The sequence below is a fragment of the Dama dama genome, chromosome 12 (genome assembly GCF_033118175.1).
Source record: "Dama dama isolate Ldn47 chromosome 12, ASM3311817v1, whole genome shotgun sequence".
Lineage (NCBI taxonomy): Eukaryota > Metazoa > Chordata > Mammalia > Artiodactyla > Cervidae > Dama > Dama dama.
This window is the reverse complement of record NC_083692.1, coordinates 2,683,517-2,698,530: the sequence shown is the minus strand read 5'-3', so window position 1 is coordinate 2,698,530 and position 15,014 is coordinate 2,683,517. Positions and strand designations below refer to the sequence as shown.

Sequence of the window (15,014 nt, the reverse complement as noted above, 5' to 3'; positions counted from 1 at the left end):
ATTTCCTGGACCTTCTCTAATCTCACTGCTAACACTTTAAGGCTAATTCATGGGCCAACTACTGTATACAGTACATGAGTTCAACTTCCAGCTCTGTCACCATGGGTGAAGCCAGGCAAGTTATTTATACTCTCTAACCTCAATTTCTTTATTTGTGAAAAGGAATGAATAATAAGGTTTTTATGAGCTATAAATGAGATACTGCAAGTAAGGATATTGCATGGCACCTTGTGTTTGCCATTATTCTCGTTGTTTTCATCACTCTGTCCACAGTGTCTCTCGGTAAAATTCACCTCCCACTTTGCTGCCACGTAATTATTAACCCACCTCTGACTCGGTCAGTCTCTTGTCAAAACTCTGCAATGGATTCCATGCACACAGGAGAGTCTTATCTTCTGGCCTGCAGTGTGTGGCCATTCTCTATCTAGCCTTAACCAACCTGCCTCCAGCCTGTCTCCCACGAGGCCCCTTAGTAACAGACAACTTCTCCTTCTTTAACAGCCCCTGGTCTTTTCAGCTCGGTTGCTCCATTCCTCGCAGTCCCTCTGTATGGAAGGCCTTCCCAGTGTACATCCATGGCAGTTGCTGACCCACCAAGTGAGTGCGGATGCCGCCTCCTCCACAGAGCTCTAGCAAAGTGAGTTCTCATTCTGGATGCCTGATACCTGTCTTCTTTCACCTTGAAAAAAAGTGTTACTTAGGGTCACATTACCTCCCAACCTAAAATGTAAGTCCTTTAAAAACCAAGGTTCAAATCAGTTTTATATCCCCAGGGCCTCGAGAGGCCACGCTATAGGGCCACACTCACAAGAGACTTGAAAACCATTTACGGAATGAGTAATCAAGTACTCCCACCAGACAGTGAGAACAGAGAGGGTAAGATTAAGCACGGAGGGGCCAGTGGGGGGAGAGGTTATATCAGCCAACTTTGCATCTGAAGTAAGTCTTTAAGAATATCAAAACTCTGTTAGGCAGAGATGATGGAAATCAGAAATCTAGGCCCAGAAAGCAACCTGAATAAAAGATGGAGGGGGAAAAGACTGAAGAACAGTCCGTATGGCTGAAATTTAGCAGATGTAAAGGGTAGTGGGTTATTAGGACTGAAAGGTCAGATTATAGGAAGACCCAGTAGGAATTCCTAAGGAAACTGGACTTAATCCAAAAGGCCAAAGGAAGCCATGGGCGGTTGAGGACAAAAATCATATAGTCATATGTATGCTTTAGAAACACTACTCCTGATGGAGTAGGGCATAAGCTGGGCATAAGACGGAACTAGGGGAGAAAGACCAACTTTTGCAATAGTTAGAAAACAGTCTTGAACTATATTGGTGACATATAATGGCAAGAATGCAAAGGTGAAAGAGAATAAAGGAAGAGACTGGAAAGAGAACTGCAGCGGGGTGAGGGAGAGGGAGCAGGGTTCTGAACCTGGCCTACATGGAGATAATTCAGGTCCATCAACTTGGGTGGAAAAGCAGAACATCTACCTTCACTAGCCTCTAAGTGCAATGCAGCAGCATTAGGCTGCATCAGACTAGCGAACGGGTCCACGACATAAACAAGTACTTCTGCACTCAAGTGATGAACCGTTTGGGAAAGCCTTTACCAGAGATTGGGCTTCCCTCATAGTTCAGTTGATAAGGAATCCGCCTGCAATGCAGGAGACCCCGGTTCAATTCCTGGGTTGGGAAGATCCCCTGGAGAAGGGAAAGGCTACCCACTCCAGGATTCTGGCCTGGAGAATTCTATGAACTGTATAGTCCATGGGGTCGCAAAGAGTTAGACACAACTGAGCGACTTTCATTCATTACCAGAGATGAAGATTAGTATTAAATAAGAAACTTCAAAAATATGAAAGCAAAATTCTGTGTGGGGACTGAGAGAAGGAAGAATAATAAAGATGGAAAAAATTATGTTTGACTGGGACATGCTATGTTTCAGGCCCCACCCCACACTCGTCTCACACAAGGACATCCCTTTTCTTGAGCCCAGTGGCCTCCAGCTGCAGGGAAATCTAATTGCCTCTACATAGTTGGAATCTTGATTTCCTATTCTGTTCATCCTCCCATTTTGTAACAATGAAAACAATCCAAGGGTGACCAAGTGTCCTGGTTTGCCTGGGACAGAGGGGCTTTCTAGGACATGGGGCTTTCTAGGACATGTGCCTTTGATGCTAAAACCAGGGAAGACCAAGGCAAACTGATGAGCTAGCTAGTCACCCTAAGGGCCCTCAAATCTGGTACTGCATGCTAACAAGGCTATATTAATACTATGCTTCAATTAAGAAAAACACCAGGCCATTTAAGGTTTATTTTAGATCTGAGTTTGTCCATCTGTTCTTCCCACAAAGCAGAAAATATTGAAGGAAAATCTTCCTATCACAAGGTCAGACAGTTATGGGCACTCCAATGCTTTAGCAGATGAATAGTATTGTCAATAGTTCTACCATTTCCCAAGTCCTGGCACATTTTTATCTTATGCAACGCTCACAGGGGCTGTGAGACAGACTTGGTTCTCTTCACACTACAGATGAAACCAAGGCTCTGAAGACTTCGTCCTTCGCTTTCTCTCACAGTGCAAGCCAAGTGGCTGACTCCCAGCAGCGCAGCTGCTAAAGAACACTGAATTACTGCGTGTCCCACAGCGGCACGAGGAGTTCTTGCTACATGGAGATGATGCAAAACTGCAGTTGTCTTTCTTTTGCAGTGTCCATGAACTGGCATTATACTAATACACAGTAAAATGCAGTGTTAGCTTTAGGCAGAAGGCACCCTAAGGTAAAGTGAGGCCTATGGGAAAACGCGTAAAAGCCAATGGTTAAGTGTTCAAAATTGGTATGATTAACTAAGAGAAACAATAACTTACAGATCAAACTGGATGGCAAATGGTACCAAACCCATGCTCCCAACCGCAGTCTCTAATTAGAAAATCTTGTAAGGCAGAGGCTGTGCCTACCTTGGTCAGTACTGGAATCAACACAGACCCACGTGACTGTAAGGATCAGTCCAGCGTCTTGGAAAGGGATGGGAAAGGTGAAAGCCTGGATACACAAACCTGGGTAGTCAATCACTACTAGGACTTCATACAAGGGAGCGGCCTGGCGTTGCTGGGTTTATTGGCCCTGCAATTCACCCTGCAGCCATGGCAACGCCCACACCGCGAGGCAGCTCCAGAATTCACCTTTGGATAGCCACGCCGCACTTACACGCGGCTCAAATAAAACCCAACCAAGACATCGCTCCCACTAAAGCAGACGACCGTGGCCTTTTCCCATTTCTCTAGCACTAATTCACCCAGGGAACATAGCTCTTTTTCTTCACCCATATCCACCGAAGGGGTTCCTGAACCACGACCACTTTTGCTACAGTAAAACAGAAACGGAAAAAAAAAAAAAAAGCGGGCTTTTTCTTCTTTTTTGCAGGGGTGGATATCAGAGACGAACGAAAGCCGGATGCACACACAAACACAATAGTTGCCTAAAAAGGCAACCAAACTGGTACGATCAAAATAATGTTCAGCCAACGTCTCGCAGCGTGTCTGTCAGGCAAACTCCGTTTCGCTCCCGCAGGCCACGATCTCTGGAGCCGGTAAATAGTTTCTAACACGGCTGTTAGGAGTTACAGCTCTTAACAAAAAAACAAAACGCATTCCCTGCAGGCGGGGACGGCGCTCGGCATGAGCAAGAAACATGACGTATTCGGGAGAGGTTTCCAGAACTGCCTTCCAGCGCGAGCAAGATGCCCAGGGGGCGAATCTCCCTGTCACGCCTAGAAATGGAGTCAAAGCACCCTCCCGGCGCCCGGCGACGGAGTGCACACCCAGCGGTCTGAGGGCAGCGGCCTCGGTCTCCTACCAGGCCCGCCTCACCCAGGGGCGCCGCCAGCCCTCCAGTTCTGCCCCCGCCGCCTCCCGGGACCTACGCACACACGAGGCGGCCCACCGCAACGTAAAAAGGGAAGAGAACCTCCCCCCGCCCCCGCCACCCCCCAACACACAAAACTTCTGTCGCAGAGCCTTTCTCTACCGGCCCAAGGGCGCCGTGAGAAACCCCGACGATAGCGGGGCGCCCGCGCCGCCCCTAGTAAAGATGGCGGCCACAGGCGCAGCCGCTCCCTCTCTGGGCGGCCGGCGGCCCCTCGGCCCACAGCCGTTCACGCGGAAGCCCTCCACGCCCACCGCGGCTTGACGCATTGCAGGTGCGGCGCGGCCAATCAGGCGCCTCGACTCTTTCCGGCCAACCACTGCAGGGTCGCGCTGGCCAATCAGAGCGCCCTTCTCTGATTGAGCGAGGAAAGCAGCCTCGGCAGCGCCAGCTAAGCAACCGGCTCCAGGGCAGCGCGTTTTGGAGGCTGTGAGTCACGATTTCGTGTGCTCCTCCGCCGGGAGATATAGTGCCCCCGCCCCGCCCCGCTCCGCCCCGCCCCGCCCCGCCCCGCCCCGCGAGCGCGCGCGCTTGAAAGGCTTCGGCGCGAGGCTCGGCGGTCCTCTGGCTCCCGGAGCTACGGGAGGCGAGTAGTTCTATAGAGAGGAGTGGATTCCTTTGCCTTGCTCTTGGCCCTCCGAGGGGCAATCTCGAGCCATCCTCGCCCTGCCTCCTGGCTCGGTGAGGTCGCGCCCCTGATGGCTCGTACGACACCTTCAGTCAGGTGCCGCCGGAGAGATGAGGAAAAACATCCCCTTACCTCGAAACCCTGACTCGGCCTTCGAAGGCGACCCTTCCTGTTTACAGGCGGAGGCCGAGCTTCCCGGGAGCGCACTCGCGGGCACCTTTGTTTCAGAGAGACCCGTTTTCGTTTCCCTCACGTGTTTTTTTTTTACCTCGTCCCGCGGGCGCGGGTTTCCGGAGCCGGGCCGGAGGGGGACGCCCCAGGGGCCGGCCTGGGGGCCCGGGGACAGAACCGACGGTTAGCTCCTGGGTAGACCAAGGGGCAGTTTCTTGAGTCCTTAGGGAAGACTCCTAGCTAGAGAAGGCTTGGCGAGATAACCTGTCAGATGAGCCATCAGTTCAGTCAGTTCAGTCGCTCTGTCGTGTCCGACTCTGCAACCCCATGGACTGCAGCAGGCCAGGCCTCCCTGTCCATCATCGGAGCTTGTTCAGACTCATGTCCATCCAGTCGGTGATGCCATCCAACTACCTGGTCCCACAGTCTGCCTAGTGCAGAGTCTGTCCGGGGACCCCTCATCCCGTTCTGCAGTGAGCTGTCTGAGATCCAGAAAGGTCAATCCACCTTCCTGCAGTCGCCCGGCGCCTGAGGAGCAGAGCACAGACTAGAAGCCAGGTTGTCTGTCTCCCAAGCTAGTGCTATAGTAACACCCCATCTTCTGGAGCTTTTGCTGTACTGTGAGATGACTCAGAAAGTCCCTTTTACATTTATTTTCACACTGGAGGGAGAGTCCCCATTTACCAAGAAGTTTGGTTTACCGTAAAGTGCATCCCAGGCTTATCTTCATGTGAATCACTGTGCCACAAAATACTCCTCTGAGCTTACTTAAGGCCTGGTACATGTTAAACCCACTACTTTTTGGTGGTCAGAAAACTAGCTCGCTGAACTGTGAGCTTCTTAAGGACAGGACCTATCAAATTTATTTTCATATTCTCAGTGTTTGGTGAATTTCATTTCCATAAGCTCAATAAAGGTTATTGAAGGAATACATGAGCAAATAATTAAGACAGAGGTAGAAATAAAACCTGGATATGAAAGGTTCTTTTGAGTTCCAAAAAATCAATCAACCAGTACTTACTGAAAATCTATCGTATAGAAAGTATAGTTTCTTCTTTCAACACCAGTTTTTTTTTTTTTCCCATTTGAATTTTCTCCACTTTTAAATTAAGGAAATATCATCGTTATGGGACATTATTTTTTAAAATAGCAGGGTTTATTTCCAAGCTTCCCTTTGTATAGTCTATTATGTTCTTCGAACAATACAGATGTAGAAGAAAATGATTTTGTAAAAAATCTGACTTATTCAAAAATGCTTACTTTCCCCTTTTATTGTTGCTTTTCTGTTCTTTGCAAAGAGATAATGTCCTCTACCCAGCTTTTGATTATTTTTGGCAATTTTTGGAAATAAATGTCCAGGAGTGATCAGTTGGAGTAAACATGGCCTAGTCTGTTCTAAGTATTTTAACTATAATTCAACAGAGTAAGAACTCTATAATGGTCTTAATTTTTACCATTTATAAAAAGATGTAAATCTTGAGTCAAGTCCCCTGTGACGTCTATTTGTAGCCACACCTCCAGGGGTCTCCTAGTTACTAGGGAATTCAGTACAAGTTCCTCACAAGTTTCACAAGCAAAATATTTAGAATCATAAAATTCTAAATCTGGGAGGAACCAAAGTCCATCTGGGTCCCCTTTTCCAATTTTCAGATAAGAAAACTACGTTCCAAGAAGTACAAGTTCAGGACAGAGCAGCCTTTAGGATCTTACTAGACTGAACTTTCCTTTGACCTTTGAAAACATTTTAATCAAAGATTAATCGTTTTGAGGGGAGCGGAGGAATGTTATCATCTGCAAGGCCTCCAAGTGATGGAAAATCTCAGGATGACTTTTCTTTGGAATTTGTGATTCCATTTAGGGATTGGCTGTCCTGAATTGTTCTCTGTGCTAGGCCTTATCTATACAGCTTGTTTAAAATCTTTGACCTTAATTTAAATTGCTGACACTTTCCTCTTGTTAAGCTTTATCATATTTACTTATAGCTTCTTCAGGCTAGCAGAGGTCCCCTTTTTTATTCCTAAAAGAGCTCAGAGAAGCTAATTATTTTTAAATTGAAGTATAGTTGATTTGCAGTGTTGTGCAAAGCTCATTTTTTTGAGATGAGTAATAAACAAATAAAAGCAAAGGTAGTTATATAATTATAATTCTTTCACAACCTTCTGAAGTGTTTTTCAGGATATTCAAAATGCTAGTAAAGAATAATCATGGTTATATCTTCATTTTTCACTATGCAACTTATAAGCTGGTTCCTAAAAACTTGGTTCTTTTCTTTAGTTGATTAAAACAGGTATAACTGAACTTGTTCAGAGTATGGTGCTTTTTCACAGAAAGAAAAGCTTGTTCCATGACTTTAGCAATGCCTAACCCTCTAACCTAGCTGACCACCTTGCAAATGTTACAAGCAACAGAGTTTAGAAAGTAAAAAATGGCTTTGTGAGGGCCTGTGGTATCACCACACAAAACAGAGGTTGAAACCTCAAAGTACCTCAAAATACAAAGTTGCCACAGGTACAGAGTCCTGAATGGCTTTGATCAGTTTTTGACCTTTCTTTAGGATTTGAAAGTCAGAAATGCCTCTATTAGAATCACTATGTCAATAGACCATTTAAAGCATGGCTTCTATATTTTGCTGCTATTCAGTTTTAAGGTCATTTTCTGGTGACTCAGACAGTAAAGAATCTGCCCGCAATGCGGGAGACCTGGGTTCGATCCCTGGGTCAAGAAGATCCCCTGGAGAAGGGAATGGCTACCCTCTCCAGTATTCTTGCCTGGAGAATTCCACAGGTAAAGGGGAATTCCATGGATGGAGAATTTACAGTCCATGGATTCACAGAGAGTAGGACATGACTGAGTGACTTAACACCTGGGTTTCAAGCTTTGTGTGAAACAGGTGCAACAAGGAAACTGTGTGTGTCAGAGGAGAGCTAGAGCAGTGAAACGTGAAACTATAAATCAGTTCTCTGAGTCACCAATTTCTTTGGCTGCTCTAGGAGAGGGTGATGACTCAGCAGCATTCCAGTGGCGTGGTGGAGCAAATGAGGCTGCGAGGGCTTGTTGCCCTGGGTACCAGCCCATGGGGGGCGCTGAAAAATGGGAAGTCTTGGATCTTCCCACTGCTGGATTGTGCAATTAACCGAAACTGCTTGATTCCCTGACTGATTCTGAATTGCCTTTTATCTGACCTTTGCCATATTTAGCTGATTGATGTTATAAAATATTATGAACAACCACAGTTTGTTTAGGTCTTTATTGTTTACAAACTAATTTGACATTCTTTTCTCCTAGGTAACCCTCACACAAGCCCATGGCTGAGTCTGTGGTTAACTGGCTAAGGAAATAGTCATTTAACCTGGCAGATAATATTGCACAATATTGTCCCTTTCTTGGGAAATAACTGTTTTCTTTGTCAGAACAATAAAAATAACAAAACCTTCTTTCTTCACTGAAAGAAGACAAAATTTCTGTGCCTCGCTTTGGTTTATAGGGGAGAATGTGGGAAGAAAGGCGCCCACCAGTACTCGTGGTATAGCTTGAAAACTCTCCTGAAGGCAAATCTTCCCAGTGGCCAAAACGATCCAGTCATCCTCTGGTGGTGCCTAGAGTTGGTCTATTAGCCAATGACTCAGAGTCTCTACTTAGAATGAATAAAACTCAAAAGCATCTTCACTGGACTTGGACAGAGATAGGCCCAGTTTTTCTGTTCAACAACCTGCCTTTGGTGGTATTTTCTCCACACAGGAAGCTGGGAATGGATCCAGTCACATGAAAGTGGGGAAAGAACTGCCAGAGAAAGGAAGGCTCAGCCCAGGTAGGTGCTTGTTCAGGGCTGTAGAAGGGTACGGGTCAGAATCAAGGCAGGAACAGTCCAGCCTGTTCCTGAGGAAGTATGACCCACTGTACTCTAGGGAGTCTCGTTTCCGGTGGTAGTTCCGGTGGCGGGATTAAAGCAGAGGACTTCCTTTTCCTTTTCTCTCTGCTTTGGAAAGTTCATTTCTCATATCCTCTCTAGCCCAATAGTGAATTGAGCTCAGCAGTAATCAATTAAATAATCTATTGATATTTATTACCAGGTACTGAGCTGAGTTCAGAGTATAAGATGGTAGCTTCTGCTAGTATGAGGAGATGGAATATATGAAAAGATAATATCAAGTCAGTTCAGTCAGTCAGTACAGTCTCTCAGTCGTGTCCAACTCTTTGCAACCTCAGGAACCGCAGCACGCTAGGCCTCGCTGTCCATCATCAACTCCCGGAGTTTACTCAAGCTCATGTCCATCGAGTCGGTGATGCCATCCAAACATCTCATCCTCTGTCGTCCCCTTCTCCTCCTGCCCCCAATCCCTCCCAGCATCAGGGTCTTTTCCAATGAGTCAAATCTTCGCATGAAGTGGCCAAAGTATTGGAGTTTCAGCTTCAGCATCAGTCCTTCCAATGAACACCCAGGCCTGATCTCCTTCAGGATGGACTGGTTGGATCTCCTTGCAGTCCAAGGGACTCTCAAGAGTCTTCAACACCACAGTTCAAAAGCATCAATTCTTCAGTGCTCAGCTTTCTTTCTAGTTCAACTCTCACATCCATACATGACCAGTTGAAAAACCATAGCCTTGACTAGATGGACCTTTGTTGGCAAAGTAATGTCTCTGCTTTTTTAATATGCTATCTAGGTTGGTCATAACTTTCCTTCCAAGGAGTAAGCGTCTTTTGATTTCATGGCTGCAATCACCATCTGCAGTGATTCTGGAGCCCCCCAAAATAAAGTCTGACACTGTTTCCCCATCTATTAGCCGTGAATGTGATGGGACCAGATGCCATGATCTTAGTTTTCTGAATGTTGAGCTTTAAGCCAACTTTTTCACTCTCCTCTTTCACTTTCATCAAGAGGCTTTTTAGTTCCTCTTCACTTTAAATGGGTAAAAGGTGTAGGAATTAAGGAGACAGGAAGAACTATTTTGAACTACAGTGTTACTCGCTCAGTCGTGTCCGACTCTCTGTGACCCCATGGACTGCAGCCTGGCAGGCTCCTCTGTCCATGGAGTTTTCCAGGCCAGAAGACTGGAGTGGGTTGCCATTCCCTCCTCCAGGGGATCTTCCTGACCCAGGGATAGAACCCAGGTCTCCCACATGGCAGGCAGACTCTTTACGGTCTGAGCGGCCACCAGGGATTGAACCCGCACTCCCTGCCCTGGAAGGTGAAGTCTTAACCGCCGGATCACCAGGGAAGTACTACTTAGAGCTATGATCACTTGGAAAATGTGAAAGATATGTGATTTAAACAGGATATGAAGGACTGGTGGGATTTAGATAGGTGTAATGAAATGGACGGGGCTTCCCTTGTGACTTCCCTTGTGGCTCAGCTGGGGTCGCAAAGAGTCGGACACGACTGAGCGACTTTCACCTTCCCAGGTGGCTCAGTGGTAAAGAATCTGCCTGCCACTGCAGGAGGCTCAGGAGACAGGGGTATGATGCCTGAGTTGGGAGGATCCCATGGAGAAGGAAATGGCAACCTACTCCAGTATTCTTGCCTGGAAAATCCCATGGACTGAGGAGGCTGCTGGGCTGCAGTTCATAGCATTGCAAGGAGTCAGACATGACTGAGCATGCGCACATGCGGGCACACACACTCATGGATCTGGACAGGTATCTGGACACTGGGAACGTCATGGAAAAGGCAGTGCGTTGGGAGGACACAATGCGTATGCAGGGGTCAGAGAGGAAACCAATTTGAAGCAGAAAGTCCATGTTTGTAGGATAACGAAAGTAATGCTGAAAAAGTTAATTAACAATGTGTTGAATGGCTTTGAATGCTAGACACAAGGACTTTACATTTTATCTCCTGCAGGCACTGGGGAGCCTCTGAAAAGTTCTGAGCAGAGAAGAGACTGTATGAAACTACGTTGGTGACTGTGTGCTGGATGGATCAGAAGGGAACAAAGTCGTCAGGGATGAACAAAGAATAACACATGTGAGACTAAAAATTTGGGGGACCCTCAGGATTCTTGATGGAGAAGGAAATGGCGACCCACACCAGTGTTCTTGCCTAGAGAATCCCAGGGATGGGGGAGCCTGGTGGGCTGCCGTCTGTGGGGTCACACAGAGTCGGACACGACTGAAGCGACTTAGCAGCAGCAGCAGCAGGATTCTTGATCCAGGTAAACATGAATGTTCCTTCCTTTTTTCTTTCTTAAAGTTCTAGAATGGGGTTCTCAGTATAGCTTAGTGCAGCCCAAGAAGACTTCCCTGATGATGGAAATGGTCTACACTGTTCAACTAGGTAACCGCTAGGTAACCCTACTAACCCTGTGAGCCTACTGAGTGCTTGACAGTGGCTAGTGAAACAAAGGAACTAAACTTAAAGTGTAATTCATTTTGATTTCGATAGCCGCATGTCGCTCATGGCTAGTGGACACCACAGCTCCAGAGGCAGGACAAAGTTACTCGTTATGAGTCAAAACCAAACCACACAGTCACCAGAGTAGATCTTAGTTCTGTTGGCATTGGTGAGGCCCATTCTTTTGGTATAATCCACCATCAGCATCAGTTTCTCTGATTTATCGTTGTAGTCCAGTTTTCTGCATATCAGGACCTCAATGAAAGTACCAATTTGTGCTGACCACTGGCTCTGCCCTTCAGGCAAACTGAGTCACCCCAAAACCTACCATTCCAGCTTACCACTGTGGCCACAGAGCCCTCCGCTGACCTAGTTGTTAAATCATCTGTAAACTGCTAAATGCCTATTGTTGCCTGAACCTCTTAAACATGCTCTCTAGTGTCCCCAACTCTAGCACACCTGGTAGAAATGAGACATTGTTGCTTACTGTTCAGATGTTGATTGAAGTAACTTTGGCACTTGATGTTTGGATTAATGGGGAGAATGGTGACTCAGGAAATTTCCAAAATTAATATGGCTTAGAGAATACTTTGCTCGATTGGTCAGAGCAATTTTTTTAAAAAAACAGTCTGAGTTTAGTGTAAACAACTAAGGCAAAAAAAACTATGATCTTCTCCCACTGGGCATTTTGGAATTTGAATACACATACTTGGTCCCTAAGTCTGTATAACTATTGGCTGCCTGTGACTTGAGATCTCAGTCCATTAAAACACAGGTCTCCTGGAGGAGGACATGGCAACCCACTTCAGTGTTCTTGCTTAGAGAATCCCAGGGACGGGGGAGCTACAGGTGGTGGGCCACAGTCCATGGGGTCGCAAAGAGTCGGACACGACTGAAGCGACTGAGCATGCATGCAAAGCATAGAGCTAATGAGGCCCGAGTCAGGGGTCCAGGCTCGTTCCTTGTCGGTTATTTTGCTCTGTTCTCTATCCCTGACCTCAGCTGGCTGTGTTGCATATTCATGACCTTGGTCCCAAGGCTGGACCAGGTGGAGGGAATATTGCAGATCCATTACCACAGCTACTAGCAAAACAAGCACAAGCGCTATGAATGTTGGGCAAGACTTGTCCTCTACTGTACAAAGGAATTTAAAAACAAACAAGAATGGGGCACACATTCAAGGGGAATGGTGCTGTTTCTCTTTAGATCATTAATATGCTGAGGACTGCTGCAAGCTGAAACACATAGTAGGGTATGCAGTGGTCTGGTTATGATTCACTTAAAATTCTGGGACTCTAAATAGACATAGGGCTTCCCTGATGGCTCAGTAGGTAAAGAATCCGCCTGTAATGCACAAGACACAGGTTAGATGCCTGGGTCAGGAAGATCCCCTGGAGAAGGGAATGGCAGCCCACTCCAGTATTCTTGCCTGAAAAAAAGTCCCATAGACAGAGGAGCCTGGTGGGCTACAGTCCATGGGGTTGCAAAGAGTTGGACACAACTGAGTGACTAAGCATGCATGCATGCAAAATAGACATGCTAAAATTGATAATGTTTTTCTCATGGTAATAAGTCATGGCTTAAAACTCACTTATTTACTTATGATGGTAACACATTTCAAATTTAAATGTAATGTTAGAATTATCCCTGACTTCTTTACCTGAGCCATTCATAAAGGATAATAGCAAAAAAAAAGATATAGTAATAGCAAAATTTTAAGTGGAAAAATAATGAGGTATTTTGTTATTGATAGAGATAGTAAAGCTTATATAATAATCCTGTACAACATTTAATAAAATGTAAATCCACACACAAACAGCAGGAGCTTGTTCTGGCTATTGGAGATGATTAGTGAGGAAAAAAATCCCAAATGGTGGATCATCATCAAATTATATTGGACCATGGGACAGAGAAAGAGGTGGCTGTGGATGGCGGAGAGGTCGAAGACAAGATTTCTTTCCTGTGAGATAGCTCCAGTTTGGGACTGCAAATTTCTTAAAGAAAATTCTCTAACTAGATAATCCATCTATGAAGACACAACAGCCGATGGTTATAGTGAATGAATTTAGACTTGTTACTTCATAAAAACCATCAAGCCAAGCATCCACCTCTCTCCCCCGGCCCCACTGCCCCCACATGCATACAGAGTCATTTTCTCAGAACAATGTAAGCTCCATGAAGGCTACAAGATCTGTCTATCTACCTACCTGCCTATCCATTTATCCATTTCTCTCTATTTAGTTTAAAATACCAACTCCTCAGCTTCCCTGGTGGCTCAGTGGTAAAACATCTGGTTCCCAATGCAGGAGGCGGGGGTTCAGTCGCTGATCCGGGACGATCCCACGTGCTGCGGAGGACTGCTGAGCCTGTGCTCTAGAGCCCGGTAGCCACAACTGCTGAGCCCACGTGTCCCAGCTGCTCAAGTCCGAACGCCCTAAAGCCCACGCTCCCCAGCAGAGAAGCCAGCACAGTGAGAAGCCTGTGCGTCAAGCTGGAGAGAGGCCCCCGCCCGCTGCAGCTCGAGAGAAGCCGGAGCAGCAGCAAAGACCCAGCACCGCCATAAATAATAAATAAAAACATTCACAAAAATAAAATACCAACTCCGAGAGATGCATCATGGAATAGAACTGGGATGAGAGAGTTCTCGGTTATCTCTTTCAATGAAAGCGTAGAGTCGCCAACTACATGTTTGATGGTGAGCAAATCTCCTCACCTGTTAGATCTCATTTGCAAAATCAAAAATGTCCTCTGGCCAGGAAGCATCATAAAGTGAATGTTTTGCTTTTTCTTATACACTCTGCTCCTGGTGTGGTAGGTACAGCTATTACTACATTCCTATGATCTTATTTTAATTTTAAATCCTTGGGTAAGAAGTATTTCTTAAAAAATCAAATTTTAATCTTATTTTCTTCCAAAAAAATTAAAAATTAATTCTATTAAATTACAAGAGATATAGTGTAGTGCTTACATGCTTGGTCCTCTGAAATAGATTTTTTTCGTTTCAACACTTAAATTAGGCAAATCGCTGAGTCTCTCAGTGCCTCGGTTTCTACATAAGGATAATGACGCTGGCCTCACAGCATGGGCAGGAGGATGGAATGATACAGTTAGCACAGGGCCTGGCCATAGCCAATGGTCAGTTCAGTTCAGTTGCTTAGCTCTTTGCAACCCCATGGACTGCAGCATGCCAGGCCTCCCTGTCCATCACCAACTCCCGGACCTTACTCAAACTCATGTCCATTGAGTCAGTGATGTCATCCTACCATCTCATCCTCTGTTGTCCCCTTCTCCTCCTGCCTTCAATCTTTCCCAGCATCAGGGTCTTTTCTAATGAGTCAGTTCCTTGCATCAGGTAGCCAAATGCTCAGCAAATGTTTTTTTTTTGTTTGTTTTTGTTTTAATATTTGGCTATGCCACAGGGCATATGAGATCTTAGTTCCCCAACCAGGGATCAAACCTGTGCCCCCTGCATTAAAAGCCTGGAGTCTCAACTGCTGGACTGCCAGGGAAGTCCCATCAAATGTTAATCTTTAAGCTATTTCCATTTCTCCATTTGCCCTCTTCACCTTCAGTATGTTTGTGTGTACACATACATATGACATATACGATAACACATATTATACATGTATATTACAATCATATATATTATAATCTCAGGGACAGGGTTTACAGTTGGAAGGAATTTCTAGATTAAATCCAAACCTGTCTTACCCCTGAATATGTACATTGATTACATTTGTATTTTTTCTGTTGGACTCAAATGGGTGATCAGGTTAGTGACAAAAATGATATTAAAATTTGAGATTCCTGACTTGGGGTTGCATTCTTTCTATTTTTCTTCAATTTAACATTACTTTATTCCCCAGTGGCTCAGACAGTAAAGAATCTGCCTGTAATGCAGGAGACCTGGGTTCAGTCCCTGGGCCGGGAAGATGCCCTGGAGAAGGGAATGGCAATCCACTCCAGTA

General features: G+C 45.7%; 1 long non-coding RNA gene across 1 annotated transcript; it reads left to right on the top strand.

The window, feature by feature from the left end:
- The first annotated feature begins 4,279 nt into the window (after positions 1-4,279).
- Positions 4,280-14,821, top strand: LOC133065930 (uncharacterized). The gene is made up of 4 exons (XR_009695040.1): positions 4,280-4,351; positions 8,460-8,529; positions 10,558-10,867; positions 13,353-14,821. It is a non-coding gene; the product is annotated as an uncharacterized LOC133065930 (long non-coding RNA).
- Positions 14,822-15,014: the final 193 nt, after the last annotated feature.